Source organism: Nesoenas mayeri (assembly GCF_963082525.1).
Source record: "Nesoenas mayeri genome assembly, chromosome: 3".
Classification (NCBI taxonomy): domain Eukaryota; kingdom Metazoa; phylum Chordata; class Aves; order Columbiformes; family Columbidae; genus Nesoenas; species Nesoenas mayeri.
The window spans coordinates 94,784,769-94,810,722 of NC_137544.1; positions in this window are offsets into that span (position 1 = coordinate 94,784,769).

Below are 25,954 nucleotides of genomic sequence, written 5' to 3' on the forward strand. Positions count from 1 at the left end.
TTGCCCCTTGTCTTATCATTGGTTGTCACGGAGAAAAGCCTGACTCCATCCTCATGACACTCACCCTTTATATATTTATAAACATTAATGAGGTCACCCCTCAGTCTCCTCTTCTCCAAGCTAAAGAGCCCCAGCTCCCTCAGCCTTTCCTCATAAGGGAGATGCTCCACTCCCTTCATCTTCTTTGTTGCCCTGCGCTGGATTCTCTCCAGCAGTTCCCTGTCCTTCTGGAACTGAGGGGCCCAGAACTTGACACAATATTCCAGATGTGGTCTCAACAGGGCAGAGTAGAGGGGAAGGAGAACCTCTCTGGACCTACTAACCACCCCCTTGTAATACATCCATGATACCATCAGTCTTGGGGATTGATCATACAGAAGTCAGCAGACATCTTAAATTGCCTTTAATTTCAGCTTTAAACTTGTTTTTAATTCCATTTATTCTTTCATTTTAACTCCAGCTATTCTCCCATTTTTTCTTATGGTTTCTATACCTTTCTTGATGTAACACACAGAAACAAAGAAACATTATAGACTTTCTGCCCTCCTGCAGAAGAAGGTTCTTCTTCCTGTTCTATCACAATATTCACTGGACATAAAATGTAATGCAGTTATGGACTGAACACCAGCTCCAGAAAACCCCAGGAGTTCCTACATTACAGAATTGTCTTTAGACAACCTCAGATAAGACCAGTGCATGACAGGAAAGTAGAAAAAAAAAAAAAAAAAAATCACACTTCCAGAACAACACACAAACTTTTCCTTTCTGCTTCAGTAGCTCATAACAAAGACAAGCTCAAAATTCATATTAAATTCATCACCAGCTTTCTTCTTGTCAAGGTATTAAAATGAGCTGTTTTCAGAGCCCAAGTGTTTTAGTTAGAATTCACAGCCTCATACCTGCTAAAACCACAGAATCCACTGAAATTATGCAAAGCTTTGACTTACCGAAAAAAAGCAACAAAACAACAACCACCCAACCTTATCTACAAGAACACCAGCTACTAAAAACAAAACAAAAAGCTACATCACAGCCTTGAAAAAATAGTCATCTGTAATCAGAACAATGCATTTAAGCCTCAGTACCCTGTGAGATACTCGGGCATTTTTGAAGGACCACAATACAGGCTTCAAGCATTTATCTTTCTCAGGACTGCTACTGAGATTTAAACCTATGGAACTGACAAAAAAAGTAAAATATTTATATCATGTTCTTTACTGCATCAGAAGAAAAAAATAGATGAAAAAGATTAGTGAAAGTGCAAAACATGCTCTATATAGTATCACGTGTACAAGCTACAAGTATATTTTCCCATCTAAATTGGTGTTTGAATAAAGACCTCTACTTGGCATGAATGTTATCCTATCAGTAAAAAACTAAGCTTCCATCAAGCTATTATAACAGGGCCTTCTTAACTATATTTCTGTCTTAAAAAATAACGTATAAAACCCCACAGGCAACCTGATAAAATTCCTTTCTCTGGACTTTCTTACAAAACCACATGCTGAAAAATAGAGTTTTGGATCCCATTGCCACTGTTGGTTCATTCAGTCAAACTGCTCTGTCCCTGCTCAACCTCAATAGCTCCACCTAACAAACTTACAGATCAGGGTCAGATTTTTATCATAAGTTTTTTGTGCTTATTTCTAACAGCACAGATTAACCAAAAGCTCAACATGAGTGTTCCTCAAACTGACTGCAGCTGCAAAGTAACAACTAGATTACTAGTAATTATTAGAATAGCAATTATATTCTCCAAAATTAACTTGATTTTTAAATTTCAGTGAGATTGTCAGACCAAGACATTTTAAACACCTTTATAACTGCAAATCAAGGGCTATACCCAGGGGTACACGTACCTGGTTATCAATAAAACTGCTTAAAAGTTAGTGGCCTTCTCCAAGCTACAGCTATTGATTTGTGGTAGAAACTTGAAGACTGCACACAATCCTGACTCAGTCACTACAAAGGCCAAGATCTCCAGTGAGTATACACAGTGAAAACAGAATAAACAATTTCTGCCTGCGGTAACATATGGGAAATTCCCACCTGTACATTCGCTTTTCCCTCTCAAAACCCTGCCCCATTTTCCTCAACATCAAAACCCTTTCTTGCTGCAACAGCAGTTGAAGGTGAACTTACAGCTCCTCCCAGCAGATACAGCTTGCTGCCCAATTCACATTAAACCACAACAAGACAAAAAGTCACTTCCCACTGTCAACAATGAAAAATAATTAAAAAGACAACAACGACAACAAAATCACACATCTTCCATCAGATAAACGGGGCTGCAAGCTGATAGTGCTCACTTTTCCATTATATTTGACAGTAGATGATTTTTAGGACAGTGACTACTCTTCAAGGTATGGTAAACAGGTTTTATTCAAAACTGAAGGCATTATCTTTATTGTAAGTACTCCTGCTGGCATCAGTCTATACACCTAGCACCTTAAGCAATAGATCATTATTTTATTCTGTGCTTTCAGCAAACTTGAGTGTTTAAGAATATCAATAAAAGGTCAATGCATTTCCAGCCTCATTTATATTTGACAAGTCAATATCTCAAGTACCATGCATAGCTGTATAAATTCACATCTGGACTGGATTTTTTTGCAAATTCATTCCAAGGATTTTTAGGATTTTGGTTTGAGGTGGTTTTGGGGGGTTGGTTTGTTTTTTAAAGTGAGTTGGAGAGAAGGTGTTACAGATTTTTATTATAACCTTCAAACAAATTGTATCAACACTTAGGACCAAAAAAATAAAAATCATATGCAAATTTTCAATAGCAATATTTTGCTAATTTGCAGAACGCTAGTTCTGATCTCTGCCATCGTATTTTCTTTTGCAGGTGATGTTCTGGCCATTGAATTTGCTAATACAAGTCAGTTGTATGTAACAAAATGAAATGTATGTATATAATGAAAATGAATGTTCATTCATCAAGATGTCTCATAGAACAGATTTTTCCATAGATCCATCTAATTCATCTACCAAACACTTGTCCACTTGCAAAGTCAACATACTGTTGTATCTTTTGAAAATCAAAGCTGCTTGGCTTAGGTAAAAGGCATTCAAATACACCTTTGTTGTTGTGCAAACTCTTCCAAGACCAAATCAAACAAAAAACAAAAAAAAAAAGGAAAAAAAATGTGTAAATAATAATGGATCTAATGAGGTTAGAAAAATAAATGTACTGAGGCATGATGGCAAGATTTATCTGAATTATGTGTATATATCTGAAATACAAGATACTCGTTTGAACACACGCGCCTGTCAACACAGCAGATTGTGGCATGCACTGGTGAGTTTGCTGAGGAGGGGAGGGATGGAGAGGAAAGTGCCAAAGAGGGAGAGCAGGAACAGTGGTATACAATCCCTACAATCAACAAAACATAAGATTTTCATAAGAGCCTTCCCTTAAAATGGGACTGTTGGACTAAAGTCTTCCAGCATGTAGGTGCTGTGCAACACTGAAAACCCTGTCTGTGTCCTGAAAGCCTTCTTCCCGATTCACAAGTTCATTCCTCACATTCATATGGTGAAAAATGCTCCACAAAGCTCACAGGCATCAGCTGTTCCTGAGCTTGGAAACATGTTCTCCCACTCCCATATTCTCTGTAGCAAGTTCACAGCTCCGTGGTGCTCAGCTGTGACTTCCTAACACCCAGTAAGGCTAAAACAACCACACCACGCTTCAGTCAAACCTCTCAGATGAGCAAAGTGTTTCAGGACAGCCAAGCTCATAAACCTTTGGGTTATCCAAACCAAACCCAAGCCCATTTTCAGATGAAGAATAGTTTACAGAAGTTCTGACTAACAGTTTACCACCACCTCCAGAAAAGAGTTTCACAAACAATTCCCAGTTCCTTCTTAAAAGCAATGATGCATTTTTAGAAGTCTACAATGCAAAAAATTTCTGTTCCACTGTTCAGCTTTCCCCTAATCTGTTTATTAAATTTGCATTTCTGAAATATAAGCATTGGGTGAGAGAAGAAGATACACGATTATTTTTAGAAACTGGGTGAAAAAATAAATGGGTCATCAGACTTCAAATGCAGCGGTCTGGTCCAAATGGCAATGGTTCTGGTCTAATGGTCCAATTGGTTTTCAATTTCAAGTGCTGACCCTCATGGATCAGTATCAAGATTAATCCTCCTTCATCTGGTCAATGGGATGGACACATCCTCATCCTATTTGCAGATGACACCAAACCGGGGGAGGATTGACATGGTGGGGTCTAGGGCTGCTATTCCCCAACATCAGGACAATCTGGAAGACTGGCTTGACAGAAGTCTCACAAATTCAGCAGACACAAATGCAGAGTCTCACAGCAGTGCCAGGATAACCCCACGCAGCAGTGCCAGCTGGGGTGACCAGCAGAATGGAGGTGGGGATGCTGGTGGACAAACTGAACAGGGGTCAGAAAGGTACACTGGCACCAACCCAGGCTGACCGCGCATTGGGGCTGTATGAGCAAATGTGTACGAGCAACAGGTTGGCAGAAACAATTATTGACTTCTGGGTGGCAGCTAAACACGTGCAGTTTGGAGTCCCCTAGTACAGTGGAGATGGACCAACTGGAGAGACCCCAGTGGAAGGCCATTGAGATGGTAAGGAGGCTGCAGCACATGATGTATGTGCAGGGACTGTAAGAACTGGGATCCAACTCTACTCTTCAATACCCTGTGGGCTGGGGCTATAGAGAAAAGTATTCCAAGCCCTTTTGAAAGATGCACAGGGAAGGAGCACGCAGAAGGCAACTGTCACAAGTTGCAACAAGGGAAACTCCAATTCAGCAACCTGTTTTAGCTCTTGACCGCTCTTAATGAGACTTTTTTTTTTTTTCCCTTTGTACCCAGAGATGTAGCCTTTCCATATTCAAAACTCAGCTGGAGCAAGACCCCAAGTAATGCAATCTGTCTTTGAAACCAGCACTGCCAGGACTGGGGGGTGTTGGACCAGATGACCTCCAGAGGTTCCAACCAACATTTTTCAGTGATTCTATGATCTATTCTAGGAGGGCATGCTTGGTATAGTATTACAAATGTAATATACCAGCAAGCCAAAACACACTGCCAGCCAAATGCAAGAATAGAAGATCTACTCTACAGTCTTTTGACATACCCTTGTCAGCAGATGCTCCAAAATGCTGGGTCAAAACTCAGAGAAAAGGGCACAGGGAAGAAAAAAAAAAAAATCCAGAAATGCAAACACAGTTTTTCTGACATATCTGTACATAAGGACTTCTACCTTATATACAGCAGATAGTAACTTTTTTGTATCTCACCCTCAAGCAACAGACACAGGTTGCAGAAATGCTGGTAGTAGAGACTTAACTTGAAGAGAAACAAACACCTAAGATGAAAGATAAGTGTTCTGAAATGGAAATTTTGTTTTAAGATGTCCCATGCTGTTTTGCTCCCACTAGATCCTACTCTGAAGTCACAATTCAACTCAATGACTGATTTATCAACATGTTTGTATAAATTCTGATGTCACTTATTAAATATATATGTATCACCCATTTTGTCTCAGAGGTATTTCATGGCAGAACATCTTGAGAAAAACTTGGGGAAGAAACTTGTTTGTTTAAATAGAAGCATCCGATAGCTAGCCAAAGTCAAAATAAAAAGTCTGTAACAAACAGCCCAGGGAAAAGACTTTCTGTAACGCAGCTGATACAACAAACTTTCCTCCAATATAAATGTCCTCCTGGTGTCTCACAGAGACAGTACGGCTGGACTCAGGAATTGAAAGCACTGGACATGCTGGGCCAGAAATTCAGATGATTTAATCAACAGAACCCCATGAAGGAAAGTGGATCTGGCCTGCTGTGCTTTTGTTGCACATGTTGAAAAAACTTCAGTAAAGTCTGTTGAGATAACTTTGATTTATGTTGGTGGTCAGTTCTCATAACAAAGTCTGCTAAGGAGAACAGGGTAAGCAACTGGCTGTTTCAATGGCTGATAGCTTAAGTTGGGAGCGGATGGAAGTACACCACCTTTTCAAAGAATGTGAAACCAGTCTAGATAGAATATAGAAGTAATTATTGCTTTTCGCTAACAAATATAATTAAGATTCTGTGTGTCTAAAGTTCACGTTAGCTTTAGGAGTCTTACTGAAATTCACTGTGAAGACAGGAATCTGGCCATAATTTAGGTTTCCTAGCAAGGTGAAACAAGTAACAGGAACCTACACTGATGAAAAACTTTGGTGCCAGTAATACCTGAAGACAAGATGAAAGCCAGTAATAAGCTGGTTCTCATATACAGTGATCTTCCTGCTTCCTATAATTACAAGGACCCATCTCGTCTACTCTATTGAAAATGCCATTTTCATTTGAAAACTGTTATACTATTTTTAATAATTTTATTTTCACTTAGGGACTGCAAATTTCAGGGAGTTAATAGGCGCTGTTAACTGCAGAATCTAAATCTTATTCTGTCTCCAGAATACGAAATGCCTATAGCTGGCAGGAGACAAGGAAAGGAGATAAAAGAAAACAGCCTTGTCCAGCACTACACTGCCAAAAAAATATTCACTCACTTGACATTGCTTAAAGTTGTGAGCATTTGCAAACAAGAAACCCAAAAGCAAATCAAAGAGACTGAGGTGACCCAACTTGGGTGAAAGTAATTTTAGAAATTAAAATACTGGAGAGTTTATGCACTTGAAGGTCTGTATTAAAAATGAAGGTTGAGACATTGTGGAGAGGGTACTCAACCATTAGTAAGAATGTCAGTTCTGACATTTGGAGCACAGCCTCTATTATAGGAGTTTCTGCATGAGCTGTACAAAAAGTTACTGAGCTGGGTGCAATTTGTGTAAGCACACATATAAGAGGAGGAAAGAAAAAAAAATCACTAAATGAAAAGAGGGGGAAAATTATTTCAGTAGAAGGTTCTTCATTTTGCTGGCCAAAACACTGCGTCTTCTGAGACATCTGATGAAAGGAGTCCATTCAAATGTGTTGAATAGGTACTGCAGGAATACCGTCAAATATATGGGGAAGATGTTAAAAGCTAAGTGCCTCACTGTTCTTGCTGAGTTGCAAATTAACACTTTAAGCATGCATTACACTGATGCAAAGTAAAGCCATCTACACCGGTAACGTAAGAGATGTACAAATACACATTAACTCAAACAGGTTTTGTTAGCTCCCTGGTTGCAAAGAAATAAACTCAAAAATAACCTAACAAGAAGTCTGCAAATCAGCTAACAAGCAAATAATAAGCCCTACATGAACAGATGTAAGGGGAGGAAAAAAAGATCCTTCAGAATACTAAAACCCTTAGAGAGAGCAAGTGTGGCAGAGTTTGATCAGTGACTGAAGATGCCAATACCTACCAGTTTCTAAACTCCTGCCTGCTGGCTTGTCAAGTGGCATTTACGAAAACGCAGTCTGAGTGAACGAGACACAGTTTATGACTCAAGACAATGTGGCATCAGAAATTCAGGATTTAAATAGGTACATCTGGTTAATCCACTTAGAAAATAGAGAAAACCTGAATAACTACTTAGACATCAGAAGAAAATATATAGTTACATCTAATATTGATGCCATGGTTCATTAAACTAAGAAGGTGCTAGAGATTAGAGGTTTACATGTGTCTACTAAAAATACCAAGAAAACTTAATTGTACAATTGCACTCTTTTGTCCTCCAGTGGTCTCCTTACGTCACTCAAGAGTTTCTTATTTGGACAATTAAACTAATCAGATTAGACCACCAAAAATGTTGGCGAAACCAGTGTCAAAATCCCGTTAAGGAAACAAAATCCTTAAACATTTCACAGAACATTTCTATATATTTAAGGATCTTAACCTGAGAACACCTGCCTACAGGTAATTTTTAAATAGTTATGACTCCTCTTGTTACCAGTTGTACTCAGGTGCATCAGCTTTTTGCAGAATTGAGAAGGTCTACCATTTTCCTCTTCAGAGGTCTCGATCTAAAAATTTCAAACGCATTCATACAGAAAGAGTAAAAGAATCAAAAGGTGCTTTTCAGACCAGCTATTATCCATTTACAAAAATATCTGTGCCAAAAGCCATAGCATGTTTTTTGAGTAACCCAGACAATCTTCTCTATGAAGAAATTACTGTATCACAAAGTTCTTTCATTCAACAATACTCTAGATTATTGTGCAATGCATCACCTTATTTTTCAATACATTTTGGTTATTGCAATCGTCTGTGGCAACCCTGATTATAAAAAAGTGAGACTACACACTATTTGCGTAGCATTAAAATTACTACATATTTTAAAAATCCATACTTAGGCAACAAATTTTGCTCTAGAGGAGAGAAGAGCATTGATCTTATATTTGTAATACTATTTGGCATTTGCTCAATTAACCTTTACTTCTTAAAGTAAATAAAAGTCACCCCTGCCATCTCCCTTTAGGAAAGCAGACAATACTTTGTAATAGCTCCTAATGCATCCTCTCCTCTGCACATCTTCAGTTTTACGTAGATTAACATAGGATATTAATTAAATGATGAAGTGTTTACTTAGAGATAGAATGTTGTGTTTTGTCTTCTGCTAGCCCACATTTCAGCTGAAGGAACACTGTTTGTGTGGAAGGGTACATTGGGCACACAACCGCACCTCCTGTTATAGCATTCCCTTTCCTTTTCCCAAATTTTGATTCCTCATAGGTCCAGCAAACTAATTCCACAGGGGCCTGTGCTCTTTGTGCCTGATTTCTACTCAAAAGGTAATTTCTGTAGAAAGACTGAATGTAATTGGTTCAGCCATTTTTTAAGCTGTCTATGCACCCACCCCACGGACACCTTCTGCTCTGCATAGAAAAATCAGTGCTGCCGTAACTGAGTGATCTATGCATTTCAGCTCAAAACACCCTTTATTTCACAAGTTACTCCAAGACCTTAGGTGCATACACACACACACACACACACACCCCCCCATCCTTTACAGGGGAACAGGCCAGCAGATTTTGTCAGCTTGCCATGGTTTTACTCCATGGCTTCTGACTCGTAGAATGAGTCAAACAAATGCTTCTGAATGTCTGAATCCCACAGGCACAGTAGGAAATATGAGGAAAAGGAGTCCCCAGAGAAGAGCTGCTGGTGGGTGTGGTGACAACGTCTTCCTGAATCACTGGAGCAGAGGAATGATCACAGAGCTAAAGAAATGCCAGACAGTACTTCATCGCTGCTGCATCAGGTGTTTAAAAATTTAAAAATGCATGCAAACACTGTACTGTACACATTAACCAGCCTTACATGTCAAGGCAAGTTTTCCAGGTTAACTGCTCACCAAGTGTCCTGGTTTTCTTAAAAAACAAGTTTCTCTTTTAGTGAATTTGCCTGTCGGCTAAAGCCTTCATATTAGCTGCATTTTCCTGGAGAACTAGACACATGTTTTGGTAAACATAGCAATGGAATGCAAACTTATTGATAAGCATGGATGGACATCTTGCCAGAGGGGCAACGAGAAACAGGTGACCAAGAAACTGACCAACTGTGTATAACATTCCATTCACGCGAATACTTCACATAAAAGTAAGAGATCATGAGGATCTCATCCCTTCTTTTTTCCCTTCTGCTTATGGCTGACATTAGGAGAGGACCTTGCTAGTCGTCCCTGTGAACTGAGGCCTAGTGACAGACTGAATCCAGCTCCGGTTGGCTGCAGAGTCCAACCCAGGACTTCAGGTGCCGGCTCTGCAGTTGCTGAGACTTTCAAGATTGGTTTTGTATATTTTGTATTATTTTCTCTACTCTTATTAGTAGTATTAGTAAAACATTTTTAATTTTTCCAACTCTTTTCTCTCGGTCCTTCTTTCCCTCCCGATCGCCTGTCCTGAGCGGGAAGCGGGGAGAGGGAGGGGCAAAAGGGGGAGGAGAGGAGGTTAACAATACATCTGTCAGGGTTTTATTGTCACCCCGCAATCATAAACCCTTGACACCAAGTAAGTCATCTTTAATTCTAAAATGAATCAAACAGTAGGTACAATTTAATTTGCAAAGCAGCATTTCTGAGAGGGTTCTTATAAAAGCAACTATGTAAGCAAGCCTAATATCGCAAAAAAGCTCATTCATTCCTTGGCATCTCAAAGCAACTGCATGGAAATACCCTCCTCTTTATATGGAAGGGCTTGTGAACGTGTTTAAACTTACACAAAAAGTGAGATACAAGACAGTCAACAGGAATATTGAGCTGCACGGGACTGTTATCATCTAAGATGTTGAAGGGCTGGGACAAAGGTTTCATAGAATAGTGACAAAGTCCTTTAAACAATGGAATTCAGACCAAAAAAAGTTTGAACCACTGACAAAGATGACCACAGAAGTACTTGACTCCAAAGAGGCATATCACAGTATCCCTCCTCTGAACATTTTAAAAGACTTCTATGTAAAAACAGTACAGTCACAAGCATGAGAAAATGCTTACCATTAGCAATCCCAGTCCTCCATACTGCTAAATTTTGCTCTCCTTCTAATCCTGGCCTCTTTCCTAGCGGTATTTCAGAAATAGCACTGTACAGTAGGTTCTGTACTCCAGAAACTATTTTACTCAAGTTGCACTTTTCCACAAAGATGATATAAAATATGATGCTTCTTGAGAAATCAAGACGATTTCTCTCTTAAAATGCACATACTTGTAACATTGGCTGAAACTGATCTGATCTTTTTTAAATGCTCATATTTTTTATAATAAATGTAAATGGGAATAAAAGACATATCACAAAACTCTGTTTTCTTACATTAATAAAAAACCCTACATTTTGCAGACAAAACAGCTAATACCTCACAAAAGCATATGAAGAACCTCTTTACTTAATCAGTTGAAAGTCACTGGGGCGAGCTTATAAAGGCTCAGAAGCCACAAGGCTCTGAAAGTTCCATTTTATACTTCACATGACTCCTGAATAATCAATAAACAACATTTTTAGCCCCAAGAAGTAGTAAAAGAAGGATCAAGTTCTCAGCCATGAAAATGAGTTTTCCAGATATTCTGTCTTCTTAACTGTCATGGCCAAGACTAGATACTATACCTTCCCCTGCCATGAAGCAAATACAGTACATAGCCTTTCTTCAACTCCACAGATTTGACCGTGGCAGTAGAAATAAAATAAGGGAGGATGAAGATGAAAAAGTAACTTAGGCACTTTTGATTCCACACTCATCATCTGTGTTATTAAGAAGTTACACATGGCCCCCATGCGATGCTCTGAGTGAAATTAAAAATAAATTATCTATTACAGTTATTATTTCCTGCAATACTGACTTGTAAAATACTGTTAAAAATGTGTGGGGAAGCAGTAAATAAAAAACACAGGGAAAACACACATAGACATGCACAGTAAGAACTACAATGATCATCCTGAAGTACCTTGGTATATCTTAGTGCCTTATCATAAAGAATAAGCAAACAAGCACTATTAAGGACATGAAATGTTATTCGGGCATTCCCTGTGGGGCTCCAGGATGACGAAGCTTCCCAGAGCAGGACGGTGAGAGAACTCCTGAAGCAAGGGAGTCCCAAGCGACCTCGGATACAGGAACAGTCAAGACTTCATTAACTATAACGTGAAATTGTGATTTTTTCCTCATCTTACCAGAGAAGTGCAGCTGCAACTACTGGGATGAGATATTTAAACACTGCCTTTGTCAACATGAAACAAGCTTATGCCTATTACTAAGGTTCCTTTTGTAACAAAAGGGTCATTAATATTACATGATGAACAAAGTACTTTTTTCTTTTTCTGAGAGAGAGAAGAATCACTACAGAAAATAAACTGTCATGCTCTCTATTTTCTTTCAAAAGCAGTTGCAGGGAGCACTAGTGTTGGCAGTCGGAGCCGAGGTTGCAAAACAATTGCCTAATAGTGGTAAATTTATAACTTTCTCAAGTATTTACCTTTTTATTTGAAAAGTTTCACATTCACTCTGTGAAGACTCTTGATAAGCATCTGAATACGCTCCTTAAAAGACACATTAAGTTATCATACTATAAATGTGATCACTTAAGGACTACATAGTGATAATGTAAAGGTCTGTACGACTAATCTAAATCTGACACAACTCTGATAGCTCAGCCATGCAACCAAAATGTTGGAGGGTGGAAGAGGAGAACAAATAGGTGAAAAGTTTAGATTTATAAACCTAGCAAAACAAATACATTCCTTTATTTTCTTCTGCTTGTAATACACCTGTGGATTGGCTTGTTTGCAAAAAAAAAATAAATAAATATTCTGAAGAAACTGAATCCAAAACAACAAATTGTAAACTAGCAGCCTTCCATCTGGAATTATTCAAAGGCACATATGGTCATTCTTAATGTAGAAAATTTCTGTAATCTGATACTTATTCGTCTTTCTTATGATTGTCTGCTCCAGAATATACTAGCTTTATAAAATGGGGTTTGAAATCTGGTCTTGTAAACAAAATTTCAAGTTATTAATTCATTAATTTGAGGCTATTACCATAAAAAACATAAATGCTAAGAAACTGAATTAGGTTTGCTTCTTTTTTTCTTTTAGTACACAGCAACAATAAAACCAAATTAAAATACATTTTCTCATCTGTAATGTATGCATAACTGCCTTAACAGCTAGACAAAAAATGATAATCAAGTAGGATAATTATATCATTAGCTGCATTCAACGTTGGAGTGGGTTTGGTTCAAAAAATAGTAATACATTTGTTTATATTTTAGGGGTTTTTTTAAGATTACATTATGACATAGCCTAATTCTACATATTCACTTTTTTCAGAAGGCTTTGGAAAGGAAAATCCATTCTCAAGATGGGCGCCTCTGCTTTCTCTTTCCACACACCTTTTTTGAGGACAGTGAGGTGAGAAGAAGGAACGGAAGTAGTCAAGGAAAAGGAAGAGAGGGAGAAAAAGCTGCCAGGTTTGGAGAGAGGAAAAGAGATGGTGCACAGCACCCAACTGGCTCCCCAACTGCTCTACCACCATACCAGGTGGTTTTTCCTCCCTCACAGCATCAGCCCCACAGCCATGCCCTGAGGGGGTATTTTCACCTTTAGGGTGAGAAGTGACTTCACCACGCTGGCAGACAGGAGCTCCACAACACAGAGAGATGGGTCTTTGCAGAGGGGGACCAGACCACAGCCTTGCTCTACCAGGCAGCACACAACCCCTCAGCAACACCTTCTAACTTTTTCTGCTCCCACTCAAGAGCTCTTCAAAAAGGCAGATGCATGCATGGCATTTTCTCTACACTTTCCAAACCAAGGTTTTAGACCACCATCTGCCTGGTCACTTACAAGACCCACGCCTTCTGTCCTCCAGAGATAAGATGACAAATTTATCCTTCTGGCAACCTCCTATACAGCCACCAACAGCAATCCAATTAGCCTATTTTCTGCAGAAACATAGCCATGCTGATGGGTATATGGCTAATCCTAAACATTTTGTAAAAGACATCATTTGGGCTTCAAGCACCTACCTTTCCTTTTTCTCATCCCTCTGCCCTCAAGTGCAGCCATTACTCAGTCTCCACTTGAAGACTGAGTTTATAAGAGCTGACAAGTAAAAAAAAAGGATCTTCTTTTTCCCAAGGTGGAAAGCCACACTGAAGAGCCCTCTCCTTGAACGGCAATGGGTAACCTGCCGTCCTCTGCTGACAGAGGGGCCTCTCACCAACCCGCTGTGGTCCCCCAGCACAGCCTCACTCACCACATGGTTTGACACATGAGTTTTGGAGAACACCTGCAGATGGGGTCCAGCTCATTATGAGACCACACAGATGAGCTTACACCCACAGAGCAAAGCCTGGTCCCGAAGGCAGCACCACATTGGTGTCTCTCCAAGGAGAGACGATTCTGAAAACGCAGGCAGAACTTGAGTCCATCTGGTTTGCCCTCAACGTCGCTTTCAGTAATGTTTTCATACAAACAGGAACAATCATCTGCCAAAGGACTATAAATATTGCCTCAAAACCAAAACTGAGTTTTTTCTGGTAGGTACAAAGTAGCTGAACTGCTCAATGTGCAGGTCCTCTCTAAGGCTTGCTGGAGAGAGCAGAAAGAGCAATACAAAATTACCACAGAACACCACATCAGGCAATAACAAGATAATATGTGGCAGAAAAACTGCACTACCTCTTGATAATTGTAACTGTTCTATACGGCTACTACAGGTCACTTCCTAGATAAACAAAATGCAGCACTAGAAAGCACTTAAATATAATACAACTGTGTGTTCAATTACAAAACCAAAGACACATTTCCCACTAATTATGTTGACGCACGTGGGTTCAAAAAACATTCTCAGTAATAAAGCTGACACAATATACAACATGCATGGGAAACAGAACATGCATAGCAAGAAATCATTAACTTTAACATCACAAAAACATAAAAATCAACCGTGAAAGCAGCAGAAAACCTTCAGTGATCTGATGTTGCACTTCCTTCTAGGCTTCCTGTTGTACATTTGTAATTGCTGCAATTGCTGTCCTTGGAAAAATGAGTCATGCTAAACAAAATAATCAAAACATAATGATTAACAAAGAAGTAGATCATACCTTACAGTGCATAAAAAAAGCTTCTTCACTGTTTTTTTTTAAATAAGATTATACATCATATGTTCAAAAGCATAGCTCTATTTTTGCAAAATCAAGTTGTATAATATTTCCATAGTCAAAAGTCATCTTACAATGCATTAACTATGGGGGAGGGGAGGGTGGGTAGAGAAAGAGAGAGGGGGAAAAAAAGAGAAAAAGCCAAACATCAAAACAACCACACATACGTAAGAACTTCCAGGAACTCTAGTTTACAAACGTCAACAAAACATTAGAGTTTACAAACATCAACAAAACATTTTCTTAATTCACTAAACTGTGAGTAAACTGTCCCTAAAAACAAGTAGAAACTTATCTACTTTAAGTGTTATGATAGTATAGAAAATGATCTTCTTCATGCTTTTACTACATCATGCAAAATTGAAAGAGGGGAACAGAGGAAAGAAGAAAGCCATATGGCAGCCATCATCCTATTTAGTAAGGATGGTTCTTGCTAGAGGAGAACTGAAGATCCTTATTGGACTGAACAGCCAGTATGGTACAGCAGCAACTCCTGCTCTAAGGTCCCTAGAAATGGCCCAGCAACACATCAAGTTCTGGGAGCATCAACATGACACAGTTTTCAATTTTGAAAATATTAATGGCTAACATAGCAAAAAAGTTAAATTCCTAAAACCTATTCTAACAGCTGCTTCCAGGAGCCAGAAAATTGCTTCTATAATGATGAAGCCATTCGAAGTCAGCATCCAAGGAGGGCACAGGTTAGAAAAAGAGTGACATGACATAAAATAGTCCACAATAACCAAGAGCACAGTAGGAAAACATAGGTAGTCACATTATGCACCCCCAGATTTTGACAAACAAAGCTTTGCAGAGCAGGTCTGCACCAGCCCTGCTGCCTGCATGGACCAATGGTCCCAAGATTAAAGGGATGATTTTATTCCATCCCCACCCTGAGGTCAGGGACATGCTGTTGGGGAGCCCAAGCTAGGGCAGCAACAGGAGTGCAGCCACCAGCTGGGGCTAAGGAAACCACAAGCCTCTCCCTTTCACCATTTATTTATTTTAATGTATTAAAAGAAATGTAAAGTGGATGTCACTTCCAGTTCTCCTCATTCTCCCTAGCAAAGCAGCACTGCAAATGAAGACTGCAGTAACATCTTTTTCTGCTGTCAAGCATGCTGGCAGGATGATCATCACCTTTCCTTGTCTCCTCTTCAAGGATTAGAGTTTAGTCTTGCAGCTAATAGCAAGAATAGTCAGGACCAACCTCAAGAATTTTTCAGCAAAAACTTGGAAGTTAAATGGCAGTCAGTGAAAGACAGAAAATATTCCCCAAGGAACAAAATGTAAAAAGAACCCACCATGCAACACAACATCCATACAGACACTGGGTGAGGGGCAGGGTAGAGGAAGTTCTACAAAATTCTGCAGTGTTCAAAAATCTAAGTATTTACAGTGAGAAGCACATGTTATGGCAGCCCAACACAGCAGGAAGAAATGGGACCTGCTCTGCACAACACCACTCCAGCCAGCCACAGCTTGTCACCATCCCAGTGACACTTCCCAGATAGGAGCCCAGTGAGGCTCCCACACCCTGTAATCTCCAGCCTTTCTTCCAGGGGCCCTTCCTTTCCCTACTACAGTGTTCCTTGTTCACAGCAAGCCAAAACTCTACTTAATATCCATTGATTAACGCATCCCCTGTTCTCATGCAAGCAGAAGTCTCTGTGCTCACACAACCCATCTCCAGCTTTCCCAGACACAGCTTAGGATCACATGTGCAGCAGGGTTAAGAAACAGCCACAGGGATAGTTTTCATCCGGAGCAACACCTTCAGGGTTATCCTCCAGAAGAGTTACCCCAAATCCTGGCGGGGACCCGGCTCTGCTTCCCAGCACAGTGGTGTTCATGGGTAGCAGGTGGCTCAAGGCCACCAACCAGCCATTCCTCATGGAGTTTTAGAGGAGAACCTTGGATACTACATGTACTATGCACTGCACAGAAGAGGGAACATTAACATGTACACATCAAAGCCAATGATGAAAATCACTATGAAATGGTTATTTCTACACCTCTTTCATAACAGAGAATGATGCAGATCAAAAGCAGAAGCCAGTACCCAAGGCTGTTCAGCCAGTGATGCAACTCAAGGGTCTGTAACATCCCAGGGTAATTACACTGATGAAGAAGAGTTAAGAGTGAATAGGCAACTCTTAGATTACATCAACCCTACCCATTTTTCTTCTAAAAATACACACATAAATATGATATGATAGTACAGAAGAGCTGTTTGCCAAGCCGTAACTTCTTGTTCATCTTAAGCAAGTCACTTCTTTCTAGTAAAGATTTTTATCTGCTAATTAGTTTAATGTTGAAGGTATTTGAGTTTTAATCTGTGGGATTATAGAAGCACTATGTAACAGTTTTATGCAGTTCTTGTAGAAGACAAAAAGACCTGTTGCAGATAGTGCTGAAAATGTAAGGTATTACTATTCTTTGAAATGCTCAATAATGAATGAAAAAGACAGACTTCAACCCCTTTAAAACAGAGGAGGAGGGATATATATGCACACACCAAAGTATGGAAACTTCGCAATTAGTTCTGGAAACAAAAATAAGGGCTACTCAAATATTATCTGTTTAAATTAACTTCAACTTAAGGCTGAAAGGCAGATCAAACACAAGTCCACATATACTGATAAATACAATCCATGCTATATGTGGCAAATACTCTGTGTATGCCAATTCCCTCTTGCTTTCTCACAATTCCCTTTGTCACTTTATCTATAGCTTTGGAAAAACATCCCTTTGTGGTCTATAAAAAGTAAACAGCAAATGTTCCCATTAATTCACAAAAACAGTAGCCAAGCTAGAGCCCTTTTCCTGGTAAAGCTATAGGAACAGGAAACTGAAATTTCTACTGCAAATAATAAATTACGTAAACACAGATAATTCAAAGCATATTAGCAAGAACCTCTACACACACACCTTTATTATTTAGCTAGGCAATAACTGAACCAATATCCACAACCAACAGCCAGAAAGCACACAAACAGTAGTTCTCATTTTCATATCTCTGAAGGTTTCAAGTCACCATATTTAGATATGCTGGGGGATGGGAAGGACGATCAAATAAGTCAAGTCCCACCTGGGGTTCAAATCTCACCTGCATGGACATGAGACCACCCTTACCTCGAATTTGTAAGGCTTTGAGGAAGCCAGCTGTGTCCAGCTCTGCCAACGCAGAGCCAACAGGGACCCCAGAGGTCCCACAGAGACGAGGACAGTGAGAACTAGAGTAGGACAAGGACAGGAATGGGGTCTCCTTCAGGGGAGGGAAACAACAGGTAAAAACTCTGCTCTGTCAACTCTAACAGATACTCTTTTTTCAATTATTATTGACTTGAGCATAGCTAGAATTTCAAATGCATAGTTAACAACCCATAAATATCTGAGTTAAGGACAGTTATTTAACTCTTTGGTGGTCCACACTTTCAGTACCACTTAAAACAGGAAGACTTGACAAATAAACAGGAAGAAATGGAGCAAATACAAGAGCATCAGAAGTCCAAGCCCCCTGTAAAGCCCATAGGAAAAAATCCTGAGTCATCCCTGTGTAGGGGCAAACTACACATTCACACTTCATTTAGAGACTTTCTCTTGCTCAATGCACTACACAACTTTCTTCCTCTCACAAAGCAACTCCTTGCTGGTCCCAGGTGATCACGCTGGGTTCTGAGCACCCGGCAGCTGAGAGCCTCCCCTCCCTCCCATAGTTCCTGCTGTATTCAGGAACAGGTCACACATTAAGCCATAAAGCTTCCTGCAGGTACAGAGAAAGAGACACTACATGGTGCTCGCACAGCTGGCAACCTGTACCTGCACATGTTTTGAAATATCTTAACACAGGACTAAATAGCTTACCCCCTTCATGGTTGAGATGGATGAATACTTCAATATTTGACTATTAAAATTCAAATTAAATACTCTCCCAACCTCATAATCCCCTAAGAGCACAGCACAATACACACAAACACTTTTTTGTAGCAGAACCACAATCTTGGTGCGCGCACATATGAAATGAATGATTAAAAAGCTGTTCAAAACTCAGATGACTTCATACAAAAAAACCTTGTCCCTCATCCCAGTTCAGAAAATAGGATACCAGGTTAAGTCCCACCCAATAACATACAACTCATTGACAAATTATCCCAATTAAATAGCCATGTACAGTTCCTTCAAGCAAACCATATCTTCTGTGTTTGCTAATGCACACTAGAATATTTAACCCAAAATAAACCACTCTGCACCACAGCGAGATCAGAGATGGATAACAGCTGCCAATCTGATGCCCACAACTTGAGTACCTTTGTACCAAAGTTTCCTTGGAAATACTAGAAATACATTTACACAGAACAGACCCTGCATGTACCTTTCATTTTTCCTGCAAGTATCCTCAATATTAATTAAAAGTTCACAAGTGTCTTTAGTGTGTTCTGCTATGGAAGAAGGATCACAGCATCCTCTACAAATTCAAGCCAGCCTCTACCCTGCACCTCTCAGGGCTGGGATTCAGGCTCCCACTGAGGCATAAAGCAATATAGATGCCCGGACCAGAGCTCCAAGCTCTCACTGGAGGAAAGAGTCAGCAGTTTTACTGCAAAAGGGCCCACAAAATCAGGTTAAGCAGAAACTAGCATGTTGGTATCATAGAAAGCATCACTGACCTGGAACAAAAAAAAAAAGAAACAAAAAGCCAAGCAGGATTACGATTTATGTTGGAAATATTTTTTTTAAATAGAACTTTAGTAGGATGTATACGGATGCATCAAAGCACAGGATCCCACTTACCTACTTAAACAGCAACACAGTGAAAAGCAGAACCATACATTAAGTTATCTTCAAAAAAATGTCCAAAACACATGCCAAATAATTTCAAGACCCACAATGACAAAGCTGTTCAGCCTACAAGCTGAGACAGGTATGCAACAGCATAACAAGGGCTACCTCCTCTTATGGGTCAGATTCTTGCAAATATTTAATCTAAATGTATTAAATTGCGACTCCCAAAAGACCAGGACAGGAGGGTTTTATTTCCCTCCTGTGCCATATGCTGTATGTAACTAACAGTTCTAAAGAAGTCATTGATGCAGATTACCTGGAATATTTAACCCCCTTAACCCGCATCAATATCTTTCCCACTTCCTCTCTCCAATGCTAGCATAAATAACCAATAAGACTTTCATTACATCAAAGTCTTTAAGCAACATGAATGATTATACGATTTTAATAACCAAACAGAACTGAAATGAGGAGTATAAATCAAACAAACAACACAAATTGTGAGAACCCAGCTCTGTTAGTTTACCAAAATTGGGAAACACAGGTCTAGTTGTAGAGTTAGAATCATAGAACATCCTGAGTTGGAAGGGACCCACAAGGATCATTGAGTCCAACTCCTGTCCCTGCAAAGGACAACCCCACAGTTCACACCATGTGTCTGAGGGCTTGTCCAGTCTCTTCTTGAACACTGTCAGGCTTGGGGCCGTGACACCTGCCTGGGGAGCCTGTTCCAGTGTCCACCACCCTCTGGGTGAAGAACCTTTTCCTAATGTCCAACCTGAACTTCCCCTGGCACATCTTCCTGCCATTCCCTCAGGTTCTGACATTGGTCAGCAATTAAAGAATACTACGCTGTTGTGCAGAACCTGAAGTCACAAGGAATTATATAAATATTTATATTACCCTGCCTTACTGGATCTGTCCTCATCACCACTGGGCACATTGGACCTTCAACCACATTTCACCATAAATCCTGCAACAACATGGTATCTTTGTGCAGTTCCTATTCCTTCCAACCCAGCTTGTCATAAATTGGGTCCTCTACCATGTCAGCTACAACAGATTTCTGCTATGGGTTGAGAAAGGAAAACAACCTGTGAGGGATGCTGCAGAAAAGGCACATATCTCCAGGAAGCTTCTCCTGGAAAATGAACACATGTACCTGAATCCTTGTTCTGAGTTTGGTATTTCTAAGCTTCACACTAAATGCCCAAGCTACAGTAGTTTCTGCAGAAAACCAAGCCAATTAAAAAGAAGTTAAAACCATTTAAAACAGAAGTGTTAACAGATAGAAACAGCAGCTCCCCTAACACAAACAATACTTTTCAAAAAGTCATATTTACATCAGGAATACCACCATCAAGTGTACACTGGCTTAATAAATGGCTTTATTACTCCAGTGCTGTAGTGTAAAGAATAAACTCAAATAAATCAAGCTTCTAAGCATTTCAACATATCTACCTCCAAAAGCAACTTATATATTCAGATTAGACATTCACTGTTCTAACAACAACTGAGTCCAAGAAGTGTGGTAAGCAAAGAACAAGCAGACTGTCAGTATAGTCATAACTGCTGCCTTATTCATGCTAACCAACATTCCACCCCTTTAAGCATCTTTCAGCAAATACTATAGTCACAGATTATAGAAGATATAGCACAAAATCCAAATGTGGAAAACAGCAATGCCAGTTAGTCATCTTTTTAAATATGTCCTATCACTTTCATGAAAAAATACCATCCCACATGTTAAATGTTTAGAAAACAGACAAGCAGAAATCCTCCCTATCGCCAATCCCAATGCATGCAAGTCTAAAACCATCTCAAATCAGTGCTTATTACAGCTATTGCAAACCTGTCAATAAGGACTTGGAGCTCTTCCACTTGCATTCTGTAAAAAAAAAATAGGTGAATACTTTGGGCTGCTTGTTATTGTTGTCCCCCTTGCCTCATGACTTTAACAGACACATTTAGAGTTCAGAAATCAAACATTACAGCCATACAAAACCACTGATTTCCTGCTATACTTCTGATGGCATTTGCATGGTACACATTGAGAGAGGAGGCAACAGCAGTTTAATGCAGAATTTCATAGCTAAACAAAGTTGTAACTTTCTCCTTGTTAGAGTTCTTGTTTAAAAAAAGCTAAGTGATACTGTGCAGATGTGAGTATTGCCATGTCTCTGAATCTTGCAGCTGAAAGAGTTTAATTTATCGTTCATACTGCTGAAGGCTCCTCCTTCCCACACCTCTCTTTGGAAACACCAAGAAGCACAGTTTAGGAACGCTCTCTTGAAACTCCACTCAAACTGCACCCAAAAAAATCCCAAACCACAAAAGTTGTAAAGCACATTAACACACCTGAAGTGGACTTTACTCCCAGAGAAGCCCGGGTGTATGTGTGTAGCAGTCACCTCAGAACTGCTACGGCTCAGTGCGTGACTTCACCACAGCTACATCAAAACAGAAGTCTCTAACAGCAACACTTATCCCCCTCCATTCCATATGGTCAGGTTTCCAATATCCACTGCTTCTGGAAAGGAATTATGTCAACCATGCCCTACCTAAATGAGCAAGTCTATAATTCCAAACCACTCCAAAATTTTTGTAGTAGTTATAAAAGCCAGAAGTACTCCAAGATGACTAATAAGAGTGTTAAAAAACACAGTTCTTGGAGGTGACATCCATCCTCAAAAAACTGAACCTGCAAGAAAAACATTTGGCTTTATTCTGCCACTTTTAAGCAGAACTTGCCAATGAAATTCAGTGGTATAATTAACTAAAGATCCATATAACACACAAAACAGGAAACCTCTTAAGAAAACGGCATGGTCTGCCTGTGGCCGTGAATAAGGGGGAAGGAAACCAACTGCAGCCCACCCTACTGCTGTTGTTTTGTACAGCAATAGGCCTCATCAGAACCCTGACGTAAACGCAACATTTTTCTTTTGTCCTTAAAAGAGAGAAAAAAATTGTACCATACAGTAAACCGTGCACAAACTAATAGTTCTAGCATTCATTTTACATATACTTGAGACTGTTAATGCAGTTACGCTTGTGGGCGCCTGCTTACCTCAGCAGCTGACTGAAATTATGCATTCATAAACAATTTCTATTACCCTTTTGTCATAATTTCATTAAAAAACACAAAAAGTGGTGAAATCATTACCTCTTGTGTTTGGACAGCAAACATAAATTTCTCTTGCTAATAGCTATTTTCTTGCTTTTGTGTCCTCAATTCAGAATAAAGAAATCCAGATCTTTTGTCTTTAAAATTATGAAGTTCTCATGAAAAAGCAATTTCATTTACTTTAACTAAACCACATTTCTAGTCCTAACTAATTTACAGCATCCCTTTAGGGAGCCAAATCTGGGGCTCAGAAGCATTTGTGACTTTAATTTATCCACTGGGTTCCAAACTCCCAATTTTCCCAGAGAATTATGAAAGCCTGCCAATTTAGCTTGATGCATTAAAACTGTTTACACAAATCCAAAATACATTCAATCACAAAACAGTTTGGTTTCAGACCCCCACCTCCTATTTTTTTTAAACCCAAAGAACTGGCAGGAGCAGTGGGAAGCAGCTCCAGGCTGGAGCACTGAATTCATAGCTATGAGCTGAGTATCAGTGAAACAAAAGAGAATCAGGCAAGACACAACACTAACTATTTTTCTTTGATTTCATACATTTGAAATCCAAGGTAGTTGTACCTCCCCAAAATACATCATAACTGTTTATAGAGCATATCTACATTGCTTCTTCTCTTGCCCCCTCCACTGCACTTTATTATGTGTAAGAGTAATACACGTGTATAAGCAGCTCCAGAAAGCTAAACAAAATCCATACAAAAACAAAGAGTAACCCTACTTCTACAATAAGATGGATTTGCACTCAAGAGTATCCTGTCTAAAAGCTGCAAGACCATGCAATCCACATCACTAAGCAGGACAAAACAGCAGTGTAGACCATCATCACAGAAAGAAACTGGATTTTCCAAAACTTGTTGAAAAAAAAAATTCCTTCCCAATAAACAGCACTGTCATGCAAAGTAAAGCAGTAGAGACATGAAAAAGTCAGGAGTGTAGTCAGGAAATCAGCAGTTAAAGAACATCAAGACACAGCTATATTTAGTAAACAAGTTAGGCTGAAACTATTGAGGGTGAGCAGAAGAGACAACCCACTGAGAGGCAAAACAATCACAAAAAACTAACAAAAAACCTATTTTATCCAACCCAGTAAGAAGTCTTAGGGCAGAAAGCTTAGAAAGAATACTGTCATATTCACTGATGGTATGTAGCATGAATATCCACAACATGGAGCAAAAAGAAAAAATATTAAAGAGAAGAAGTGAAGGGGGAGTGAGAAGGAGGAAGATAAACAAAGAGCAAAACCAGAAGCGAAAAACATTTCATATGTTCCAAGATTTAGCAATAAACTCAGGCCTTTAATGTCTCTAGTGTCTCTCTTCCCATCCCACCCCTCCAGCAGCACCATCCATTTACTTCCACTGACTGGCTGAATTATCGGCTCAGACTGCAAGCTCCTCTGTGAACCCAACTGTTTTACACGAGTGCACATGTGTGTTTCCTAAAGATGAATCAAAACTGTCAGGAGAGCTTGCACATCGCTGTGTGCTGTTTCCACGTATCCATCCAACCCTAGAAAACCAAAATTCTGCATCCATTCAAACAAACAGATTAAAGAGAAAAAAAAAAGGCTAACAATTCCTCTTTAAACTGTTGGTGCCTGTGCTCACTTGTTTATAGAGAAGAAAAATGAGGTGAGCAATGGCCCCACCTGAGCTCAGAAGTAACTGTAGAAAGATTTCTTGAAAAGGAAGTTAGTGAAGCTTATAAAAAATTGTTTATCAGGCAATTCTCATCTTCTAAACAGAAGAATGTCCCTACTAGAAACACTCAACACTAGCAAGAACAGAGAGACTTGCACTGTCATCGTACATGCCATATGCTATAAAATTAATTACCCTCTAGCACCCTTCCTATTACATTATGTGTGGGTAAAAGAGGAACAACATTCTTGGCCTTAAAATCACATTCATTAAGGATTAGATTTAGCAAGAACCTAAAGAGAGAAGGGGAAAATAAACCTCAATAATTGATAGAAACCACACCAAGAAGGGAAGCAGCTACTCTGAAGAGCAAGGAGTGAAAAACAGAATCTCCCTGTACAGTACTAACATCATGATTACCAACACAATGATGCTTACAAAACAAAACGATGCTTCAGAGGACTTGGAAGAGCATTGTTCTCAACCATTTTTCCCCCTCTTACATATCTCACGATACAAAGCACAGAAAAAAAATAAATCCTTTCAGAGTAAGTTCTTCGGGCAAGAGAAAATCCTGTCAGATAAATGTACTTCCCATATCAAAAATATTAAGTTAGAGTATGAAAAATGTACTGTGAGGCCAATAAGGCTTCTCAGCATCCCAGGCATTAAAAGCCTTTCTAAAGGAGAGAGAAGAGAGTCCTTCTAATAGACACTCCTGTGTTTGGGATTCTGATTCTTTTTTTGTTTTTAAAAGTGAGAGTGTTACTCGCTACCAGGCTAAATATTGCCAATTGCTCTGTGCAAAAAAAAGGTTTTTTAAACACACAGTCCTTTGCTTCTCAGCTGGCTACAGAGCATAAGGTTCCTCCTCACTGCCCATGAACTAAGCCCCTTTCAGCCAAAGGTGGGCAACCACTGAGTTTCTGAAGCAAACAGCCTCCCTTCCTTGCTGCTAGTTTAATCACCCCTGGCACCAACCAAGGCCATCCTTCCCAGGCAGGACAGACTGATGTCCTGCCAAAGTTTTTGTTTTTAAGAAGACTAGCACACTGACAATAGCACGCAGCAATCCCACAAACACAGCCCCGCAAATCAAGCTGAACTCATTGTCGCTACAAGCGATTGCACTGCAGCACCGCGGCCACTTTTGCAGCCTAGACAGGCAACTGTACAACTTCATATTCTAGCCCAAATAAATGACAAATACCCCAACTTGCTGTAGATAGTCATCCCACATGTTCATTTTTCTCAGAACTGAACCCAGCCAGAGATGAATCATGATGCACACACACTTTGCAGGCTCAGAGCACTGGTGACCACAAGATCCTCCCTGCTCAAGCTCTCCCAACCCCTCTAGCAGACCTGTCCATATCACTGGGGGCTCTAGAGAAGACTTGCTGGGTTTCAGCAATGCTACAGGATCAACAAACACCATCAGTTCTTCCAGTGCAGGAGAGCAGCACAAACTCATAGTACTGCCTCAGTGGCTACCTGATACAGACCTGACGTACCCATGAAACAGGAATGTTTTCCTGTATTTATACAATACCCAGCACAAGAAATGGGGAGGGGGAATTAGAAAATAACCTACATGCCATCCCTCCAGTAAGTAGCTAGTACATACACTGCAGTTAGTAGCAGTGCATGTAGAGTGATAAAACAGTATGTAGATCCTACATAAAATCAAAAAAGTGAACCTTTCTTATTATTTCTCCAGTTGTACCTCAAATAACATCAACAGTAGAGCAAAATGTTGGTCTCCGCTAAGTCATTACAGCTCTCCTTTGCCTTCTGTTTCT